General features: G+C 41.3%; 1 protein-coding gene across 1 annotated transcript in view; it reads right to left on the bottom strand.

The window, feature by feature from the left end:
- SLC28A3 (solute carrier family 28 member 3) overlaps window positions 1-13,333 on the bottom strand; it is a 105,983-nt gene that overhangs the window by 39,875 nt on the left and 52,775 nt on the right. The window lies entirely within an intron of this gene.

Below are 13,333 nucleotides of genomic sequence, written 5' to 3'. Positions count from 1 at the left end.
ATTAGAGTAGAAATGACAGAGATACTTAAGATTCCAGAAAGGCTGGGGTCACCTTTAAACTTGTTTTAGGTTCTGGTGGTCATTTCTTATGCCAGCATGATGGCCTTCCGACCTTAGACAGATTCTAAGTCAACTTTGCCCTTTAAATAACATGAGTGGGCACTCCTGCGTGTGTGGGCAGGTCATGTCTCCATGGGGGGCTTCCCTGGTGGCTTGGATGCTAAAAAATCTGCCTGCCATGTGGGAGACTCAGATTCAATCCCCAGGTCAGGAAGATTCCCCTGGAGAAGGAAATGGCAACCCACTCCAGTATTCTTGCCTGGGAAATTTCCATGGACAGAGGAGCCTGGTGGGCTACAGTCCATGGGGTCGCAAAGAGTAGGACATGACTGGGCGGCTAAGCGCTGCATAGCATATGTCTCCGTGACGAGTGTGAGATTCTTTCTTCTTCTAACCATGCCTGCTCCGCTCACTTGGTCTCTCTCCCCCGCTGTGGCCCTGACTGAACCAACATGGCTTCCATTTCTCAGCTGCAGTGTCTCCACCGAGACTCAGGATCACTATGCCAGGAGGGCCTTTCTTTCCACCCTCCTTATACAAACTGCTCTGGCCCCACGTGCTCTGACTGGGGGACTGGCCTTGCTGGGGGGGGCGGGGGGGCACAGCTTGGCTTTGAGACCTGGAGCAAGAATGGGAAACTTCCTCCAAGGAGACTTTGATCCTAATCTTTGGCTGGACATAGAGCATATAGGTTTATCAAAGATGAGATTTCCCTGCAGGCAAAGTGATGTTGACAAGGACCTCCAGGAGTTGCTGTGAAGTTCCTTAATTTGTTCTAGGGCTTGGCATTACATAGCAGGTTTTAGGAGGTATTTGATAATATATCTTGGGTGGAGGGTTTTATATTGCCGATACAGATTAGATTGGTGATCTAAGTTGCTTATTTTATTTACCATGTATTTAAAGTGTATATAAGAGTGTGGTGGTAGTGGTGGTTTAGTCGCTAAATTCTGTCTGACTCTTATAACCCCAGGGACTGTAACCCACCAGGCTCCTCTGTCCATGGAAATTTCCCAGGCAAGAATACTGGAGTGGGTTGCCATTTCCTTCTCCAATATGTGTGTATCTATTTCCAAATCTCTGTCCACCTTTAATGCAAAAAAGTTTCATTCATGCTATGCAGCCCAGGCACTAGGCATAGAAATTGGTTTTCAGCTGTATAGGCTAGTTGTATTTGCTCAACATGATACCACGAAGGCCCGCAGCAAAACCAGATAGTGGACAAAGCAGACTGCGGGTCTCCTTGCCTTGATTTACTCCCTCTGTTTCTATACCAACCCCTGAGAGCTGAGGGACATTTGCCTGATTTATCTCTGAGTTTCTTTCCAAAGTACCTGGTGTTTGGCAGAAATGCTCTGCAGCTGTGCTAGGGGAGATATATGCCTGGAGAGATAAACAGTGGTCAACCACCCAGAGCTGGCTCTGACGTGACCACAGGAAGGCACCTGCGAGGATGAAGCCTGGAGGTCTCCAAGGGTTACCTTTGCTTCATCACCCAAAGCGGGGATTTGTGCTCCGCTAGGTGTAATTGGTGCCATGTGCAAAGGAGGGTGGGAGATGGAGCATGCCCCGGTTGCCCCTGGAGATCCCCACCCCTTTCCTAGAGCCCGATGACCTGTCTGCCTCCTGATCCCGGGAATTCCCTGACTGCTCTCCCTCTGGGAAGAAGGTGCCTTTAGAATGTGAGCTCCCCTTCTCTATCCTCTGGCAGTTGAATAAAAGGTCTTGCTTGCACCAAACTCAGCTTCATTATTGGCAGCATAAAGCTGGGCAGCAAAGAACTCCCTGACCTAGCCAGGAGTGCTTCAGTTTGACTAAAGCCCCAGGAGGGGTGGCCTTGTGTCTGATTTGGTAACAGAAGCAACAACGTGGTACATTCTGAGAGTCAGGGACACCTTAAAGATGGCCACGGATGTTGAAGTCCCAATGCCTGCAACGAAAATGGGAATGTGATGTCATTAGGACTCGGGACTGGGTAAATCTGTATTTTAGCGCCTGGACTCTGAGCCGAGAAGCCAGATACTCTGTCCTTTCTTCTCTGATGAGTACCGAATGCCCAGCACAGTGCCAAGCACGGAAGTGCTCAATGACTGTTTAAGAATCTTACACTGATAGAGAAATCAGTGTCTCTGTGAGTGGCAATCCACTTGAAGTGACTCAGATGGTAAAGAATCAACCTGCAATGCAGGAGACCGGGGTTTCATCCCTGGGTCAAGAAGATCCCCTGGAGGAGGGCATGGCAACCCACTCCAGTATTCTTGCCTGGAGAATCCCATGGACAGAGGAGCCTGGTGGGCTACAGTCCATGGGGTCGCAAAGAATCAGACACAACTGAGTGACTAACACTACCAGTGGTGGGGGCTGGCACAAGACTGCTCTCTCTCCTTCCTTACAAAGGTCATCTTCTGTTCTGATATTCTTAGCCTTAAGTGTCTAAGTGAAGGTGTCAGTAATACATCTCCAATTTCGGCTGCTTTTCTGAGTTTTTTTCAAGTGATCTAACCTTTCTGTATCCATTTCTCTGATCATGGATTAGGACTAGATTAGAGCAACTAACTCAAATAGTAACTTAAAATTCCAAAATGCAATACAAGTAGATCATAGGCAATGACTCAGCATAAATCTCAGGCAACTGCTTCTTGGGATATTGATAAATTATCTATATGAATTGTGGCTGCATTATGATTAAAAAGCGTGAGTTCCATAGTCACACTTGGGTTCAAATCCAGCCTTAATTTCTTGAGGCCTCATACTCTATTACATGGGAATGCAGCATTCTTTACCTAACTGGGGGGCCGTGTGACCAGTCTGGTGCCACTCATAATAAGTACTTATCGACTTTTTTTTTATGTTAATTTTGTGGTTTAGTTTGCTACTTGCTTGCTTGTTCTGGGGCATTTAGTCACTTTGTCCTCTTATCAAAATCTGGCTTGTAAAAGTCAACATCTGTTTTGTGAATCTAATTTCTTCAAATTACCATTATCTACCCCCCCACCACTTATCCACCTATCTATCTAGCCATCATCTATTTAAAAAATCTACAAATGTCAACTATTTTAAGACTATTCCTGGGACTTCGCTGGTGGACCAGTGGTTAAGACACTGCCTTCCAAGGCCAGGAGCATGGGTTTGATCCTGGTTTGGAGAGCTAAGATCCCATATGCTTTGAGGTGCAGCCAAAATAAAACAAAAATTTAAAAAGGCCATTACTTTCCAATATTTTCTTCCAAGTTGCATGAGCATTGCCTTGGAACAGTTGCATTTTCAAAGGCAGTATTCCAGAAGCCTCTAGACTGTACCTGTCACTCCTGACCTGTTGACTCACTCAACCTCTGGCTCAAGTCTTGGGTTTACGTAATCCTTCGTGTGAGGTGATGGGCACTGGCTAGACCGCTCCTCTGTGGAACGTTTCAGTTTTTCCTGCCAAGCCTGTGTGGGTCGACAGGTTGGGTGCAGTATCGTGGGAGGAAAGCACCTGTCCAGCCTGGGGCTCATTGTCACCCTGCTCTGGCACAATCCCATGTTACCTCTGAATGCTCTAGTGGGAGCTCTGAGCTGGGTGCAGGGAGTCAGGCCTGTGGAACACTGATGACATTCTCCCCTCGTGATCTTTGTGAGCCAGAGGCAAGGGGAACCTCTAAAGATAGAAATATAAGGAAAAGTAGAAAGAGGCAGAGTTCATCACCTGGAGGAGAAAAGTTAGAGGAAGGTTTTATTTGTTGGCTTAAAAAGAATTTTTTTTTTAATTTTTAAATGAAAAAAGTATTTTCATTTAAACATGAAAATACTCATGGACTATGACTTCTGTGAACTTTCTAAGAATTTTTTTTTTTGACGTGGACCATTTTTAATGTCTGTATGGAATATATTACAAAATTGCTTCTGCTTTATGTGGTTTATTTTTCTTTTTTAAAAAATTAATTTATTTATTTTAGTTGGAAGCTAATTACTTTACAATATTGTGGTGGTTTTTGCCATTCATTGACATGAAATTAGTTTTTTGGCCATGAGATATATGTGGGATCTTAACTCCCTAGCCAGGGGACGAACTTATATCCGGTACATTGGAAGGCGAAGTCTTAACCACTGGACCACCAGGGAAATCCCTGGTGGGCTTTGTTGAGCAAACTTCTCAAGGAAAAAATAGCCAAATGGAGAAATATTGGCAAAATAAGTAATAGTATGTTTTGAATCTTTTTTTTTGAATCATTTTTTAATGAATCAAAATCCAAAACAATTTACGGATTAAGATTCCAGAACAAATTATAAACATTATAACCCCTACTAATGTAGAAAAAATGATCAGAGCACTGCTTGAGGGAGGAGGAAATAAAAAGATCTATGGTAGGCTAAGTAGGCCTGTTTCTTCAACTTTTAATTTCTGGAACTGGAAGGGATTTTAAGTAGCAGTGTTTAAAGTAGAAAGGTAAATGCTAAAATGTATATAGTCAGCTAAAATCAAGTGATGGAAGAGAAGGAAATAAAATAATGGAAAGTAGAAAATATACAAATTTTGTGATTGTTCACAATTTTAAGTTGGTTATAAAAGGAACCATTAAAATAAACAAAAAATACATCTTCAGAAGAAACCAAACAAAAATAAATCAAACCAAACAATGAAAAGATTAAAAAAAAATTACAACCTGAAATATGATGAGAGGAGCTTTTTTTTTGAAAGTCACTCAGTTGTGTCTGACTCTTTGTGACAATATACAGTCCATGGAATTCTCCAGGTCAGAATACTGGAGTGGATAGCCTTTTTCTTTTCCAGGGGATCTTCCCAACCCAGGGATTGAACCCAGGTCTCCCACATTGCTGGTGGATTCTTTACCAGTTGAGCCACAAGGAAAAACCAAGTATACTGGAGTGGGTAGCCTATCCCTTCTCCAGCAGATCTTCTCGACCCAGGAATTGAACTGGGGTCTCCTGCATTGCAGGAGGATTCTTTACCAACTGAGCTATCAGGGAGAGGAGCTAAGGGCAAGCAAATCAGTTTAAGTCAGATAGAATAACAGAACACAACCATATACTGAAAATGACTCAGTGGTCATCATCTTAATCAATCCAAGCTGAATAGAGCACAAAAAATTCAACGACTATGTCCAAAAAAATACCAGTGGTCAGGGTATACTCACACTCTTTAATGTATTGCCATCTATATACAAGTGGCATGGATTAATAAGGGAAACAGGGAGAAAAATTTAGCCATGTTTAGAAAGAGGTTGAGAGAACTCTTTCAGTCTATGACAAATCAAATGGGAAAGTAAGGATAAAGGAAAACCAAAATAACAACAAAGAATAGAAATCTAACATCTCTTGAACTCCAATAAAAAAGTATATTGTAGCCAAGATGGCTGGTGGTCCATAAAACCTATTCTTCCCCATTTCCTTTAGAAATACAACTCTGAATTTTAGCAGGACCTATGATTTCCCAGAAAAGGGCATGTTTCTTAACCTCCAGCAGTTATGACGAAGTCTGCATTTGTGATCGAAGCTATGTGCAACTTCTGGGAGCTGTTCTAGGAAAGGACAGTGGGTGGAGCTGACAGAGCCTTTCAGAATGTTTTTAAAAACATAAAATTAAATATATAGGATTAAAAGGAAGCCAATTATATTGAAATACCAGTTATTAAATATTGAAATTAATTTGTGATAGGATAACATATATGCATCTCTATTAACACATTATAAAACAGGAAAAAAAGCCCAACAAGGTTCAGTGGCAAGTTCCAATAACCACATTAATTTCAATGCCATGGCTGCAAATTATGCAACAGATCGAATTCTTTTTTCTACTTGTATTTATTAACTCAATGTAGTGAGGCTCCAGTCACATACATTTCAAACATGCGGTTCGACCTCCCCTTGGTCTATGGAGTGGAATGTGCTCCTTTCTCATCAGGCCCATTGGGAAGATTTCACTGCCCATTCTCCAGCTGATGTATCTCCTAATTATGAAGCCACCATAAATGCATACATCTGGGAGAATATGGACTTAAAAAAAAAATAATCTTATTTGTCCCTGGAGGTCCTGGTTTTACATCTGATTCTATTCACATAAACATCCAGTAAATCTACTAGTGAGATAAATCACATAATGCCCAGGAATAAAGAACCTTGCATTTGATTCTTAAAGATTCTTGAAATAAGGAGAAAATGAGTGGTTGGTTAAGCTTCCTGCTTAATTGTCTGAGGCTGACATCATATGATTTTTCTAAATGACTTCTTTTCTATCAGAAATCATCAGAGTCCTGGTTATATTTAAAATATGAAATGCAGATTATTTTCCAGTGTAATTCTGGAACCCTACCAGACCAAGCTCAAAGTAGACTGGAGAGTGGTTGTTGCATGCAACGTCCACTTGGTGGCGCCACTCCCCTACTGCTGCTAGATAAAGGCGCCACGAAGGCCAACCCAAGGGCCCCCTCTGATTCTGGCAGTCTGGAGGCTGGAACCTGGTAAAAACCATTACTATGACCTCATTTTTATATACTCTGAATGCTTACTTAATATCCTGTCTAGGGTGATTATATCTAACAAATAAATCCAGTCATTGGTAAAAAGCATTCTGAGATCACTGACCGAATCTGGGACAAATTGAATACCAAAAAGTAAAAATTATGAATCAAATCTGTAACTTACGTCAAAAAATAAGGTGGAATGACAGATGGATAAAGGACAGCATAGATGAAGAAATATGTGATAAATTGCAGTAAAATATAGATTGTAGGTGATGTGTTCACTACGAATGTATGTTTGAAAAATTTCATAATATAATGTTGGTAATTAATTATAAGATGATGAATAAAAAGGAATGTTAGTCCACAGTGATATTCAAAAAGAGAAAAAAAAAGGGAAGTTCATTCTTTTCAAAAGAAAAGAATAGGGTAAGGAATGTTGACAAAATGAAAGTCAACATTTTGCCAACTCCTAAGGTAATAATTGATCGAGAAAAATGTCATCAATGGATGCAAAAACCATGGGGTGAAATATACTGGGGACCTGAAGAATCCCTGCTCAGATCACTTACTAATTAGAAAGAGAAAAATGTAACTTCATAATGGAATAGTCTACCAAGTTATCCTAATAGATGAGTTAAGTTTCTCTAGCACACATATGTGTATGTTTTCCTTTTTTCACATATGGTTTCTAGATCCTGGAACTTGCTAAAAGTCATATACATGTAGAATTGTACTTTCCTAGACATCACTGCCCTCTGCTGAGCTGCCTTTCCCTCTTATCTTAGTTTTTGGTACCTGTACTTGATAATGTGTGATTATTTCAGCCTGGTTCCAATTTCCTGTTATTGTTCCTTTTGCTTTTCTTTGACTTAAGTTGATTGTTTAAATATTTGAGTCCACTCCCAAGAGGACTCCTAAGATATACTTAAGAGGGAAAGGTCTCAAGACACCCACAGAGAAGCTAATCCTAAGAACAATAATATGACAACTTCTATACTTCTTATTCTGGGTCAGGCACAGGGCTCTGTGCTTTCCCATGAACTACCTTACTCAACCCCCTTTGCCCTTGATTTTCTAGCATTTGCATCTTCATTAATTTTTTTGTTACGTGAAGTCGAGAATTCTTCTTCCATTATAAACCAGTTTTCTATCTGCACTTACTGGTTGCTATGGTCTGAATGTTTGCATCTCCTCAAAACTCATCATGTTGGAATTCTAACCCCCAAAGATGGTATTAAGAAGTGGGGGCTTCAAGAGTTGCTTGAGCCGTGAGGGTGGAGCTCTAATGATTGGGAATAATTAGTGCCCTTGTGAAAGTAAGCCCACATGGGTCCCTACCCCTTCCACCACATGAGGACACAGGGATTTCAAGGGTGCTGACTATAAAACAGGAAGAAGGCTCACACTAGAACCATGACCATGCTGACACCTTGATCTTGGGCTTCCAGTCTCCAGATATAAATTTCTGTTATCTTTAAGCTACTGAGCCTGTGGTATTTTGTTACAGCAGCCTGATCAGATAAGATACTGGTTCTATTTTTTGCCTCATATTCATTCTTTAACCCATGCCGAACTGGCTTTCATTCATACCATGCTAGAAATTACCCTTGCTAAAGTAAATCAATGGTTTCCATTTCCCTAAATGCAGTTTTCATTGTACACAATGGACCAGGTACTCATTGAAATATTCTTGTCCCTGACTTCTGTGATCACATTTTGTTAGTTCTCTCCTACCATTGGGGCTTCTCTTTTCACCCAGCCCTTAACTGTTATCACAATTCCCTGGGGCTCCTTCCCAAGCGCTCTTATTTACTCCTTTAACAAATACTTACTGTGCACCTACTATGGCAGAGACACTGTATTAGTTACTCGGCATTGCATATACAGTCCCCCTTCTCAGGAACTTTAGAGGGAAAGCTGCCAACCATAAACTACCTAACTGATCATTTCATTATAGTCAGTATGCTAGCTAGTGACAGTGCTAGCCACTCAGCCATGTCTGACTCTTTGCGACCCTGTGGACTGTAGCCTGCCGGGCTCCTCTGTCCATGGGGTTATCCAGGCAAGAATGCTGGGGTGGGTTGCCATTTCCTCCTCCAGAGGATCTTCCTGACCCAGGGATCAAATGTGTCTCCTACATTGGTGGGTGGATTCTTTATCACTAGATCCACTTGAGAAGCCCAGTAGTTGGTATAAGGACTATTGGAAAGTTCAAGGTACCACTTCAACAGGTTAACTGGAATAAACGTGGCTGTGTCTGAAATTCCAAAGATTCAACCCATTTAATCACAGGGGGAACCAGAAATGCTCTTATAAGCAAAACATCTTCTCACATTTGAGGGAAAAATTAATAAACAAGAATAAAATCCTTTTGAATTTCTCAGTTGAAATTAAGGTTCTTCTTACTCTCATTTCCTTCTCTGAACTGATTCACTAGGTAAATCTCTAGTCTGTCTGAAGGGATCAAAATTGAGGTGGCGAGGTGATTGCAGATTGTGTTTTGTTTATAAAAATGCTTTTGCCTTGTGCTATGAGGCTGCTGGTGATCTTTCTGTAGGGCTCCTGATTCTCAAAGATCAAAAGATTAAGAGATGTTGGCTATCTATATTTTGTTGCAACTTTTAAATGTACCTTGAACTTCTAAACCACATCACTACAGCCTGGTAGGACAAATATTCTTGGATCTTTGATCAAAACCTGGAATGATAGCTTTAATAGAAGGCAGAAAAATAAAATCACTTTCTCCTTATCCCAACTGTAACAAGATTGTGACTCCATCAAGAGTTCCATCAATGTTGAAGTACAAGTGGTTGGTTGGTTCTGGTATTAGAATCCAAGTTGGAATTACATAATTCTTTGAAATTTGGGGTTTGTATTATTTATATACATTGCCTAAGAACATTGTTCTGTCTCTGTTATTACCTGCCACCCAGACTTCGAGGGTTTGTTGTTGTTCTTGTTGTTATTTTTGTTGTTAACCTTCTTCTCTTAGAGTTCTGGACCTTCTTGGTTCCCTCTTCTCCCTATCTAGACAGTTTCAATTTTAGAATGATTCACATTCTAAGAGGTAATTTGTTACACATTTCCTATGCCTTATGGCATCCAAACACCAAACAAAAGGATAAACACCCCCTCCCCACTTTAATAAACAGAACCCACACAGATATCCAAGTATAACAAAGCCCCACACATTCAGAGCTGTGGCTATTAACAAGGTGGCATTTTCAATTGGTGACAAAGCTGATGTAAGGAGTAAGAGTGTCTCATTTAGTAACAACATCAGAACCTCTTCATGAAATTTCGGGCTCTGTAAAGTACATTTTAAAAGGGTGCCTAAGTCAGTACAGGAGAGGGGTCCTGTTCAGTTCAGTCGCTCAGTCGTGTCCGACTCTTTGCGACCCCATGAACCGCAGCACGCCAGGCCTCCCTGCTCATCACCAACTCTCAGAGTCCGCCCAAACTTATGTCCATGGAGTCGGTGATGCCATCCAACCATCTCATCCTCTGTCGTCCCCTTCTCCTCCTGCCCTCAATCTTTCCCAGCATCAGGGTCTTTTCAAATGAGTCAGCTCTTCGCATCAGGTGGCCAACGTATTGGAGTTTCAGCTTCAACATCAGTCCTTCCAATGAATACCCAGGACTGATCTCCTTTAGGATGGACTGGTTGGATCTCCTTGCAGTCCAAGGGACTCTCAAGAGTCTTCTCCAACACCATAGTTCAAAAACATCAATTCTTCGGCGCTCAGCTTTCTTTATAGTCCAACTCTCACATCCATACATGACCACTGGAAAAATGTAAAGGCATCTAAACTTGCTATGAATGCTAATTGCCACGTGAAGCCATGGGCAGACAGTGGCTCTGCTCTAAAGCACATTTTAGCAATTGTGTTTTTTTCCTGATTATATTTTTAATGTACTTTGATGTTAATGCAGATGAGTTTTTAATGTGCTTTTGGAGATATTTCAGTCTCGTGTACTCTTCTGACATCAGAAAAGTACCCCTGGTTGTTTGTAGTCTTATAGTGTAATCAGCCTACCCCAGGCTTTCATGTACAACAAAGTAATTAATATTGGGCAAGTGTCAAGTATGTCTGCTATAAAAGTAGTTTGAAAAATGAGAAATTATTTAAAATGGTGACAGAATACAAGTTAATTTCCTTTTCCCACTTAAGTCTGTGTTACCAGCAAAAGGATCACTTACCTGTCATTGTGAAATTCTTAGGAAATGTGTTCAATCCTCTTAAATACACTCAGTACTAAAAAATCTGTATTTCTTATTTTGGTAAGTATGGTAAGTTGTGTTGGGTACAGAGTGCAAGGTGCAATCAAACGATGGTGAGGACCTGTCCCACTGCATCTCTTGAGCTGTCTGATTTTTTTTCTCCAGTGTTTTGCTTTACACAGGCTTTGAATTTTTTTACTTTTGTTGTGTGTACTAAATACTGCATATGTACTATTCTGATTGTTTACTACCAATAAAAGACCTGTTAATCACACACATAGAAAAATTAAAATTAAGTATGGTCTAATACTTATACAAAAACTGTGAAGAATATAACACTTGTCTGTGAAGCAATTTGGCCAGACAAATCCTAAATGACTTTATTCTTTCAATTAATTTCTTAATTTCGTTGCTAAAATTAATGGCAGAAAACATAGCTTCAGCTCTTCGTTAATGTCTATTATTGGAGAAAGACAGAGTAAGAAGGAAGAAAAGGGAAAGAGGGAAGAAGAGATGCAGGAGGTATCAAGAGACATTGGATATCACTAATGATACCTTCATTTTGTAACTTCATCTTGTATACCTTGAGTAGCCCGTAAGCTATTCAAAATCTTGCTTTGTCTTTGCAACCTTTGGTTTATATAGTGGGTGTTACAACTTGGGACCTTCCTGCAAGTTCAGTGAAATCAACCCCAAGTCTACTTTTGGTTCTTGCTTCAGCCACTCTCCAGCCCTCTTCATATAAAGATGTGTTTTCAGGGACTTCCCTATCGGTCCAGTGGTTAGGACTCTGAGCTTCCACTGCAGGGGGCCCAGATTCAATCCCTGGTCAGGGAACTAAGATCCCACAAGCTATGTGGTATGGGAAAAAAAACAAGATAGGTTGTTTCATGCCAAAGCCCGAATCACCTGCAGGATAAGGTCTGGGTCAGTCATGCATGATTCTTGAGTTATTGTGGGGAGTTATGGTCACTTAGAAAAGGCAGAGGAAGCAGAGATCAAATTGCCAATATCCGCTGGATCATCAAAAAAGCAAGAGAGTTTCAGAAAAACATCTATTTCTGCTTTATTGACTATACCAAAGCCTTCGACTGTGTGAATCAAAATAAACGTGGAAAATTCTGAAAGAGATGGGAATACCAGACCACCTGACCTGCTTCTTGAGAAACCTGTATGCAGGTCAGGAGGCAACAGTTAGAACTGGACATGGAACAACAGACTGGCTCCAAATAGGAAAAGGGGTACTTCAAGGCTGTATATTGTCACCCTGCTTATTTAACTGATATGCAGAGGACATCATGAGAAACACTGGGCTGGAGGAAGCACAAGCTGGAATCAAGATTGCTGGAGAAATATCAATAACCTCAGATATGCAGATGACACCACCCTTATGGCAGAGAGGGAAGAGGAACTAAAAAGCTTCTTGATGAAAGTGAAAGAGGAGAGTGAAAAAGTTGGCTTAAAGCTTAACATTCAGAAAGCTAAGATCATGGCATCTGGTCCCATCGCTTCATGGGAAATAAATGGGGAGACACTGGAAACAGTGTCAGACTTTATTTTGGGGGGCTCCAAAATCACTGCAGATGGTGACTGCAGCCATGAAATTAAAAGACACTTACTCCTTGGAAGGAAAGTTATGACCAACCTAGACAGCATTTTAAAAAGCAGAGACATTCCAAACAAAGGTCCATCTAGTCAAGGCTACAGTTTTTCCTGTGGTCATGTATGGATGTGAGAGCTGGACTGTGAAGAAAGCTGAGTGCCAAAAAATTGATGCTTTTGAAATACGGTGTTGGAGAAGACTCTTGAGAGTCCCTTGGACTGCAAGGAGATCCAACCAGTCCATCCTAAAGGAGATCAGTCCTGGGTGTTCATTGGAAGGACTGATGCTGAAGCTGAAACTCCAGTACTTTGGCCACCTCATGCAAAGAGTTGACTCATTGGAAAAGACCCTGATGCTGGGAGGGATTGGGGGCAGGAGGAGAAGGGGGAAACAGAGGATGAGATGGCTGGATGGCATCACCAACTCGATGGGCATGAGCTTGAGTAAACTCCAGGAGTTGGTGATGGACAGGGACCGGGTGTGCTTCAGTCCATGGGGTCGCAAAGAGTCGGACACGACTGAGCAACTGAACTGAGCTGATGGTCATTTACTTCTAAATATTGTCCTTACTTAGAACTGCAGTATTTTATGCTGGTGGAGAGCATATCATTATGTGGTAGGCATTTGAATTTGCCCACAACTGGAAAAATTTTGGGTTTTGGCTTCCCTGGTAGCTCAGCTGATAAAGCATCTGCCTGCAGTGCAGGAGACCTAGGTTCACTCCCTGGGTTGGGAAGATCCCCTAGACAAGGGAACGGCTACCCACTCCAGTATTCTGGCCTGGAGAATTCTGTGGACTGTATAGTCCATGGGGTTGCAAAGAGTTGAACATGACTGAGCGACTTTCACTTCACTTCGCTTCAAAATGACCTTAGCCATTAAGCACTTCTTTCCACAGAGTGCTAATTAAGTGCTAGAAACTTACAGTATACAAAAAATTTTAAAAAGAAATTCATTTGACCAAATAGAACATGAATCAAAATGAAC

Source organism: Odocoileus virginianus, chromosome 31 (genome assembly GCF_023699985.2).
Source record: "Odocoileus virginianus isolate 20LAN1187 ecotype Illinois chromosome 31, Ovbor_1.2, whole genome shotgun sequence".
Taxonomy (NCBI): domain Eukaryota; kingdom Metazoa; phylum Chordata; class Mammalia; order Artiodactyla; family Cervidae; genus Odocoileus; species Odocoileus virginianus.
This window is presented reverse-complemented; position numbering and strand designations above follow the sequence as displayed.